General features: G+C 37.2%; 1 non-coding gene across 1 annotated transcript; it reads right to left on the minus strand.

The window, feature by feature from the left end:
* Positions 1-1,640: 1,640 nt before the first annotated feature.
* LOC122101932 lies at positions 1,641-1,747 on the minus strand. The gene has a single exon (XR_006146431.1). It is a non-coding gene; the product is annotated as a U6 spliceosomal RNA (small nuclear RNA).
* Between the last annotated feature and the right edge of the window lie 9,126 nt (positions 1,748-10,873).

Here is a 10,873-nt window from a genome sequence, read left to right on the forward strand (position 1 = left end):
CTTACAAATTGAGGTCCAAAGACAGTCAAATTTCTTCTGTCCCACAGTTCTAGTTTCTTTTTCAAAAAGTACTAAAACTTTTAAATATCATCACTTACTATCTTCTAACAATCCCCAAACGAATTAAATGGACATATAATCACTCCAAAAGGCTTTCAAATTAGATGATAAAACAGACCCCCATGATGTAAATTTTCTTTTATTTTTAAAATTATTCTAAAAGCCTTGTGCTGGCTGGTCACACCTATAATCCTATCTACTCTGAATATTTGCTCAGGAGACTGAGATCTGTGGATAACACTTAGGAGCCAATCAGGCCCCCCCCCCAAAAAAAAAAACTTCATGAAATTATTTTTCAAAATGTTTAATGAACTAGCAAAGAGCCAGGAATTGAGATGTAGCTTATATAGTAGCTCACCAATCTAGACAGGAAAGGCCTAGCAAGACCTTGAAACCCTGATTTTAAACTCTGAGCACGCCAATATACATGCATGGCATGTGTTCGCATGCTTGCGTGCTGCCGCACTCTCTCTCTCTTTCTCTCTCTCTCACTCTCTCTCTCTCACACACACATTTATTCAAATTACCTTCATATCAGTGTTCTGCATTAATTTCTTTGTTAAAGATATTATATGGGTAAAATAGAGGAAATAAACTCTTCCATCTCAGAACAGTTTTAGATGTTTTTTATTGTAATAATACTGTGCAGAGGGGTGACATTTACATGAACAAGGAAACTAGTACGTTTCCTAAAAAGCATTGTTACCTCCTCCTTTATATTTCCCCTACCATCCCTTCCCTCCCACCTCCACAAGTACACTCCCCACCCCCTTCCTTCCTCTGCCTAAATTGTAAAGTTCATTTTTAAACATAGTGTCTTGTGCATCTCATTGTTACAATGGGTCAACCTGTATCCCTATTTGAGCATTTTTTCCCTTCCCCTCCCCAAATTAGAGAAGCATACATACAAGATGTAAGTGCACCAACTTCAAATACAGAGAAAACAGGGGTTATAGTGTGGGGAGAAACATACAAAGAAACAAAAAAAATGACATCGCACATTATAAGTACGTTAGAAACAATAGCAAGAAACAAAAAAAACACTTGTGTCCCTATCTTGGGGTTCAATTTCTTTAACATCATCTTATCTGGTTATATGCACATATCTTTTGAACTTTTCTGCTTATCCCAGACATACATTCGTTATTGAAAATAAGGGAAATCATGGGACCTATGTTTCTTTGGAATTGGCTTACTTCACTCAATATTTTTTTTCCATTTCCTAACAAATTGGGCGATGTCATTCTTTCTGATGGAGGCATAGAATTCCATTGTGTATATATACCACATTTTCTTGATCCATTCATCTACTGAGGGACATCTGGGTTGGTTCCATATCTTAGCTATCGTTAATAATGTTGCAATAACCATCGTTGTGTTGGTAGTTTTAGTATGATCTTGTTTATGATCATTTGGGTAAATCCCCAAAAGTGGGATTACTGTGTCATAGGGGAGTTTTATGTGGAGTCTTCTGAGGAACCTCCATACTGCTTTCCAAAGTAGTTGAACAAGTTTACACTCCCACCAAGTATGCAGTATGGTTCCTTTGTGGCCACATAACTTTCAGCATCTGTTGTTGTAAAAATATGGAATGCTCCAAGAATATGCATGACATCCTTGTACAGTGTACATGCTAATCTTCTCTGTATCAATCCAATGTTAGTGTATGTGATGCTAAATTGAGCACAGAACATTTTTTATATATAAATTATAATTTTATTGATTTTATTAAACTAGACAATTCAACAAAAAGCAAGTTCAAAAGAATAGTTGTGAAATTTTAGAATTATGTATTTCTTACATAAGCACACATTTAAGAATAAAATCAGGCTAGACATGCCAAAAACAAAATAATTCCAGATATTTGTAGTTCAAGAGATGTGTAGGAGGAAGAATTCAATTATTCTATACCAGGCACCTGTCAAAATGAACATTGCAGCAACTGTTAAGTTTTGTTAAAAGTTTTAATGTTTTAAATATGCTTAATTTTGGAATTTTGCTTATATATGCCAAAAATAGGACTATTTGGAAGGTATAAAACTTTTCTGTAAAGTATTTAAGATTTATGGTAGCAGACATTAAGTACTAAGTATGTACATTTCAGAATTTATGGAAACTTTATTAATGAGAAGTTTCAAAGTCTTTGTGTAAAGAAGCAGAGTGAAGAGATAAGACTTTAACTACACAGTTTCTGTTAAAACTTTAGGGATTCCTTACTTTATTTGTTAGCAAGGAATAAATGATGATATAAGCCATAATGTACACATGTATGTTACTATTCACACACATACATATACACATGTATACATGCACACACGGAGAAAGACACATAATTACAGCCAACACAAGTTTCATCAGTTGTTGAATATGACTTAAAGGGAATACTTGGAACAATATATGTTGAAGATGTATTGGTCCCTAAGAGTTCATTTACCACTCCTCTTATCTCTTAAAACAGGCAGTTTTAGAGAGATTTGACTTACAAAATGCAGTACAAGTGATAGCAAGTCACTTGGACACCTCAGTAAGTATAAGTCATATGGTGTCTTCCTGCTCTCAGGGAATGCTTACTCTTGTAGACACTCTCAACACCCAAAGTAGCAGGAGAATAACCTGGTAAAGAGTAAAGTTATAAGGGTTTAAATGGCATCCTTACTTGAGCTCTTTTTCCAACAACCAGCATGAATTCCTAGGCAGATGAGTGAGTCCTCAGAAAACTGGACTCTACATATACATTTAACTAACCCATGTGAAAATTCATATGTGAGAAATGCTGACTGAGGTCTTGCTGATTTCCTGGCCAAGAAAATAAGAAAAAAAAGAAAGTATTTTTAATGTTTTAAAGTTTGAGAATAATTTGTAACCTGTCAATAAATGTGTAAAACACAATTATACCAACTGACAAAAAAATGACGGCATTACATTTATGTGCTCTTGGACTTGGCCAGTGATTTTAGATGTGTCTACACAAGTAGAATCAGCATAAATCAATTCAGCATTTCTTCATTTAAGATATAAGGATACTGGTTGACCTATGTAACAATGAAATATACAAGACACTCTACCAGAGGATGGGTGAAAGAGGGAGGTGGAGAGGTGTGAAGGGAAGGAATGGTAGGGGAAAAACAAAGGAGGGGGTAACAATGCTCAATAAGAAATGTACTCATTACCTTACTTATGTAACTGTAACCCCTCTTTACAGTATTTATAATAAAAAATATATGTTAAAAAGATACAAGGAAAACTTCTGTGCTTATATGAAATTGTATTTGTCACTCAATATAAGTAAGGTATTGGTTTTAGAACCACAGGTTTATTACTTTGGATACTCAAAAACTCTACATGAACACAGTATAATATTTACATTAGAATCTGCCCACAAGCTAGTGCAGTATAATTGCTATGAGAATTTTTACTACATTCTATATTTGTAATGAAAACTAAAAGTGTATGCACTATAAACAGATACAAATTTTTTTCAGATAAATTTTGTATGTAGTTTGTGGATTGAATTTGGAGAGCAATTTTGAAAAGCACAAATTTCATCAAAAAGACCAGTCTGCAAATTGTAACAAGGAGTTAATACAGCATCATTGAATAGTATGGAACTACAAGGAGAACTACTTGAATTGAGACAATATCAAAAAATGTAACAACCGAAGTACTTTTTAGAAATGCAGCTGCTAGATTTATCATGTAGAGCTTTCATAACAGTTTGTGAAGCACAAGTCAGAACCTCACTGAAGTGTAGATGGTTTTCCCTCAACTTTCTGTCATGATCAGTCACTATCAATCAACATATAGCTAATCTTGAATAATCCTCTAATAAAATGTTGATGGAGGGTCTGGAAGGTTGGCTCAGTGGTAGAATGCTTGCCTTGCATGCATGAGGCCCTGGGCTCGATTCCTAGGGACCACATAAGCAGAAAAGAGCCAGAAGTTGCACGGTGGCTCAAGTGGTAGAGCACTAGCCTTGAGCTAAAAAGGTGAGGGACAGTGCCAGGGCCCAGAGTTCAGCCCCCATGACCGACAAAAAAAAAAGTGACCAGGGACTAATACCTTGTTAGTCAAAATGTTGATGGAGTGTTTATATGCAGAAAACCTTGGAAGGCTAAGCTTTTCCATTTAGGACAGTCTGTATTCTATGATCCAGCCGAGAGAAAACTCGATATACATCCCTTTACAACCTTCTGAATAATTCTGATTCTGCCCACATCACTTATCTATCCATACCTGTGCCTGAGTGAAAGTATTTGAAAAGAATTTGTCATTTAAAATTTAAATTTAGGGTTCTGGGAAGATAGCGGAGGAGAAGCTGGAAGCTAAACAAGCTCTCACATAGAAAGCAGTTTTAGTGCTCCAGTGAAGAGTCCTAAGCCAGAGAATCATACCAAGTGTGCCACCACAGTACAGAGAGTTAGGCCAGAGAGGGAAAATCCAGGCAAGGAGACAAATCTGAGCACTTGCCAGCAGCCGTGGTTGCGACTGTGGCTGGGCGGTGGTGGCCGTAGCCGCCATACCTGCAACACAGAGAGTCTAGGACAAAGGCACAAGACACAGCAGGCAAGAGGATTCTACTCAACACCAGCAAGAAATGACAAGGACCAGACAACTTAATCCTTCAGATCCAAGGCCAGAGATGACCCAGGAACCAGACTCCTGTGTGAGTAGAAGCCTGACTTCCTCACTCCTTCTCAGGGAGCAGAGACGGGAAGGCAACCCCTCCCTGCCCACTATCGGAGATTTCCCTCTTTGATACTGGCAAAAGCCTGGCTGTGCAGCTAGCTCCAACTCAGTCCTTGAGTGAAAACAAAAAAGTCATTTAGTAGGTCACAGGAATCTAACCTGAACTGCCAGGCTCAGCTCCACCCAGGGAAAATTCACCCAGCCCGGTCCTGCACCAGCCCCAGGAGTGGCTTTCTTCACTGGGTAAACAGAGCCAGAGGCTGCCGCTCCCTACAACAGCCTATACAATCAATTCAAATTCAGTAACAGTAAACCCTGAGAATGGCTCCTGGCTGGGCTCTGTGACTTTCTCAGATGCTAGCCCCTCAGAGCAAAGCTACTATTTGCTGAAAGGCCTCAACTCTACCCAGAACCTAGCCCCATCACAGCATCTCCAAACTAGAAGAAACAGCCATCACCCTCTTTTGGGATACTCAAAGCAGATATCTCTCCCATTTAACTAGCCTGGGAGGAGGATGACAATATCCTGGGTAAAGCAAAGCATTTTTCTGCCTACTCAAACAAACTGACTTAAGAAAACAACCAAGTTACAGGAAAATAAAACACCACAAGCAGACCAGAGACTCCAAAAACAGACTGGTTATGGACACAAGGGAGATACAGGATCTTCCCATCTCACCCCAAAAAAGCAAAGTATTCTTTTCGTACCTTTTATTAATTTTTTTAATTGTGAAACAAACTGTACAGAAGGGTTACAATTACATGGGCAAGATAATGAGTACATTTCTTATTAAGCATTGTAGCCACCTCCTTTGTTTTCCCTTCCCAGCCCTTCCAAGCCTCTCCCTGCCCCCCCACCAAATCCTCCCCCCACCCCCCCACCAAAGTTGTAAAGTTCGTTTTCGACATGAGAACAAATACTTCTCATTGTTGCAAAGGGTCCAAATGTATCCCTATTTAAACGACTTGTTTTCCCCTTCCCCTCCACAAATTATACCGAGATCAAATACAGTGAAAGCAGGGGTTATACTGTGGGGGAGGTTCATACAAAGCAACAAAGATATAATCTTCTACATGCGTTAGAAACAAATGCATGAAAGAAAAAAAACATATAAATATATATCTTAGGGTTTATTTTCCTAACATCACATTGTCTGACCTTTTCTGCTTGACTCATACATATACTAACTATTGCAAATAAGGGAAATCAGGGGACCTATGTTTCTTTGAGCTTGGCTTACTTCACTTAATATAATTTTTTCCATGTCTTTCCATTTCCTAACAAATGGGGCAATGTCATTCTTTTTGATGGAGGCATAGAATTCCATTGTGTATATATACAACATTGTCTTGATCCATTCATCTAGTGAGGGGCATTTGGGTTGGTTCCATATCTTAGCTATAGTAAATAATGCTGCAATAAACAAATTTGTGCTGGTAGCTTTAGTTTGATCTTGTTTGTGAACATTTGGGTAAATGCCCAAAAGTGGGATTGCTGGGTCATAGAGGAGCTCTATGTGGAGTCTTTTGTGGAACCTCCATACTACTTTAGAAAAGTGGTTGAACAAGTTTACACTGCCACCAACAATGACGTAAGGTTCCCTTCTGTCTACATCCCCTCCAGCATCTGTTGTTATTAGAGTTCTTGATTTTTGCCATTCTAATTGGGGTGAGGTGGTATCTTAATGTTGTTTTGATTTGCATTTCTTTTATGGCTAGGGAGGTTGAGCATTTCTTCGTGTGTCTATTGTCCATCCTTCTTTCTTCTTCAGAGAAATTTCGTTTTAAGCCTTTAGCCCACTTATTTATTGGGTAGTTGTTTCTTTGAGGATTTGTTGTTGGGGGATTTAATTTTTTGAGTTCCAATTATATTTTAGATATGAGACCCTTGTCCGTTGTATGGCTAGAGAAGATCTTCTCCCAATCCATGGCCTTTCTAATGATCTTGCTAGCTATGTCCTTTGCCAGGAAGAAGCTCTGCAATTGCATGCAATCAAGTTTGTCCAACTTTTTTTGTGTTTCTGGGTCTCTATTAAACAAATTTTTAATTTTTAATATTTAACTTTAAAAATTGTTTTCTATTAACTTTTTTCTTCTTCTTCTTCTAATTTTTATTTTAGGGGTATATGTATGTGCTTGCTTTCTTTTCATTTTTGTTTAGCTCTACTTACCTTTTGACCCTTTTTCCTTTCTTTTTCATTCTTTTCACTTTTTCTTCTCTTTCGTTCTTCTTTGCGTGATTTAAACGCTGTTCTGCTCATTCTCAGATATACCTGTAGTAGATTATTAGACCTTATCCCCCATTTTATACACACAATCTAGAAATTTATTACTGAATTCAAAACCTCTTAGACATAAATTCCTTAATAGCTGTACTACCTCTATATACCTATATAAAATTTTAAGCATTCTTATTTTTTAACTTTTCACATCTCCTTTCTATCCCTCCCCTTCTCTTATGTTATTCCCGTCCTTCTCTGAATATTACGTTTTTAATTTGCATCATTTTAAGTGTTTTATTTTTAATTTTTGTTTTACTATTTTTGCTTGTCTTTTTTTTCTCTTTCTATTTTTCCCGGTCTCTAATATCATTCTATCAAACCTATTTCCTGATTTGAGATTAGGACTAAGTTAGCTCTCCCTCTACCTTTCCACATCCTTCTATTCCTATTTATACCCACATCTCTAACTAAACCTAATAATTTCTCATTTGCCAAATTCTTCTTTGCGGTTTATAGCCTATTAATACATCGTTGTATGATGTTGAAAAATGTATCTGTTGAACTAGATTATATCTGCAGGCTTTTGACTGTGCAACTACAGACTTTGTTGATGCTTGCATTAAGATAGCTTTCTACCACCAAACTGGTGTTACTCTCATCCCAAATGGGAAGAATAAGCCGGAAAAACACAAGAAAAATGGCAAGTCCGGGTATCTCAACTCCCACTCATGATAATCAGTGGACAGAACAGATAATGAATAATCCAGAGGAGAGCTCCCAAAAAGCTCTACAAACACTAATGGAAAACATGGTAAATAAAAAGATTGAAAACCTGCAAAAGACTCTGTATGAGCATGATAGAGAGAGAGGAGGCAAACCAAAGATCAAAACAGGAAGCTCATAGGCGTGAGAAACTACTCAAACATAGATAAAAGAATTGCATGAGCAGCTTGTAAACACTCAAAGAGAAATAAAGGAATTGTGTGAGTAGGCTGATGTCAGTCAAAGAGAACTATAGGAATTGCATGAACATGAGGAAGCTAATCAAAGAGTAATACAGGAATTGAAAGAGTGGGATGAGCATGCACAAAGATCAATAGAGGCATTCATGGAATCCATAAACAGAGAACTGAAAGAAGTCAGGGAGTCCACAAAGGGAATGCTGAATAGATCCCAACAGAAGGAATGGGAGTCCAAGGAAACCATAACCAATCAACTAAGTGATTTGAGAATAAACACTGATCACCAAATTAAGGAATGAAAGAATTTCATACAAGATCTAAAACAAAGATCCAACAAAGAATTAGAAGCCATAAAAACCGACCAACTAGAAGGAAAAAAAAAAGTAGAAAGTCTGGATAGTAGGATAGGCCATGCAGAAGATTGAATCCTGAGGATAGAAGACAGCCTAGATATTATAGAGAAAGTACATACAACCATCCAAGACAAATCCAAGAAATATGAGAGATCTATTCAACATTCAACCCTTGGAAGACACCATTAGAAGGCCTAATCTGAGGATAACGGGTGTAGAGGAGCACCTAGAGCCAGAAGTCAATGGTCTAGGAAATTTGTTTAACAGGATCCTAGCAGAGAACATCCCAAACATGCAAAAAGATAGGTCTATTCAGATACAAGAAGCTTTTAGAACTCCCAATAGACTAGACCAGAACAGGACAACCCATTGTCACTTAAATGCGCACAGGATTAATTCAGACCAAGGAAAAGATCCTTAAAGTTGTCATGGAGAAAAGATCAATCACGTATAAAGGGAAAACAATTAGAATCACCTCAGATTTCTCAGCAGAGACAATCAAAGCAAGAAGAGCCTAGATTGATGTAGGCCATGCCCTAAAGACAAACAACTATCAACCAAGAATACTTTACCCAGTTATACTCTCCTTAATAATCGGAGGTCAAATAAAACATTTCCATAGCAAACAAAAATTGAAACAATATATCCCCACCAAACCAGCCCTACAAAAGCATCTTAAAGGTGTCCTACACAGAGAAAACCAACAAGACCACAATAAAGGCCAAGAAACAGCACCCAAAGTGAGAATCCAAGAACCATAGGAAGAACACAGTTGCAGCAGCCCCGAAGTAGTTGGATAAAATGGAAGGAACTCCGCAATACCTCTCAGTTCTATCTCTCAACATTAACGGACTTAAATCTCCAATTAAGCGACAAAGTCTGTCTACTTGGATTAAAAAGCAAGATCCTTCTATCTGCTCCTTCAGGAGTCACATCTTGCCCACAAAAACAAACACATTTTCAATTTTAAAGGCTGGAACAAAATCTACCAAGCAAACGGCCCCCATAAACAGGAAGGAGTTTCAATCTTAATATCAGATAAAATAAACTTTTAATTAAAATTACTGAAAAGGTCGGTACATACTAATTAAGGGATCACTCCTTCAGGAGGATATTACAATTCTAAATATCTATTTGCCAAACAACGGAGCACCCTAATTCATCCAAGAAACACGGCTTTCCCTCAAATCCTACAAAGATCCATAGACATTAATTGCTGGGGACTTTAACACACAACTTTCCCCACTAGATAAATGAACTTCGCAAAAACTCAACAGAGAAACCGCAGATATAAACAACTGCATAGACCAACTAGATTTAACAGACATCTACTGAATATTTCACCCAGCAGCATTAGACAATACGTTTTTCTCAGCAGCACATGGAACATTTTCCAAAATAGACATTTTAGGCCAAAAAGCAAACTTGTCCAAATTCAGAAACATTGAAGTTACAACTTGTATTCTCTGAGACCACAAGGGAATGTGATTAGAACTCAACACCAAAAGCCACCAAAGAAAGTCATGGAAGACATCAGGAAGGAAATTCAAATGTTCATGATATTCAACAAAAATGAACACACCAATTACTAGCTCCTCTGAGACACAGCAAACACAGTATTCAGAGGCAAGTTTATACCTCTGAATTCCTACATCAACAAGTTAGAGAGATCTGAAACCACTTTAATGCGACATCTGAGCCTCCTTGTAAAAGAGCACCGAGGTAAACACAATCCAGTAGATGGAAATGAATAATTAAAATTAAATCATAATTAAATGAATTGGAATGTAAAAAAAAGAAAGAATCAAGAAACCAAAGAGTTAATTCTTCGAAAAAATTAACAAAATTGACACACCCTTAGCAAATCTTATCAGAAAAACAAAGAGAACACACCCAAATAAACTCAGAGATGAGAATGGAAACATCATCACAGAAACAACCAAGATTCAGAACATTATAAGGGAATGCTTCTAAAACCTTTCTACTAATAAGTTTGAGAACTTGGCAGAAATGGACCTTATCCTAGCAAATACTGACATGCCAAAACTAAGCCAAGATGAGTCAAACTATCTTAAAAGGCCTATATCAAGCATTGAAATAGAAACAGCAATAAGAGACCTCCCATCTAAGAAAAGGCCAGGACCAAATGGTTTTACAGAGGAATTCTATAAGGCCTTCAAAGCAGACATCACAAATATACTCCTCCAACTCTTCAATGAAACTGAAAGAGAAAGTTCACTATGGAACTCATTCTATGAGGCCATCATAACACACATCCCAAAACCAGGGAGGGACTCATCAAGGAAAGAGAAGTATAGACCCATTTCTTTGATGAACATTGATGCAAAACTTCTCAACAAAATTTTGGCCAATCTACTTCAACAATTCCTCCAAAAAATCATACACCACGATCAAACAGGATTCATTTCAGGGATGCAAAGCTGGTTTAATATATGCAAATCAATTAATATAATTCATCACATCAACAGAAGCAAGGATAAGAACCACATGGTTATCTCAATAGATACAGAAAAAGCAATTGACAAGATCCAACACCCCTTTTTATGAAGGTTCTGGAAAAATGAAGAAT

The sequence above is a fragment of the Dipodomys spectabilis genome, unplaced genomic scaffold, assembly GCF_019054845.1.
Source record: "Dipodomys spectabilis isolate Male_0828 unplaced genomic scaffold, ASM1905484v1 ptg000710l, whole genome shotgun sequence".
Lineage (NCBI taxonomy): Eukaryota > Metazoa > Chordata > Mammalia > Rodentia > Heteromyidae > Dipodomys > Dipodomys spectabilis.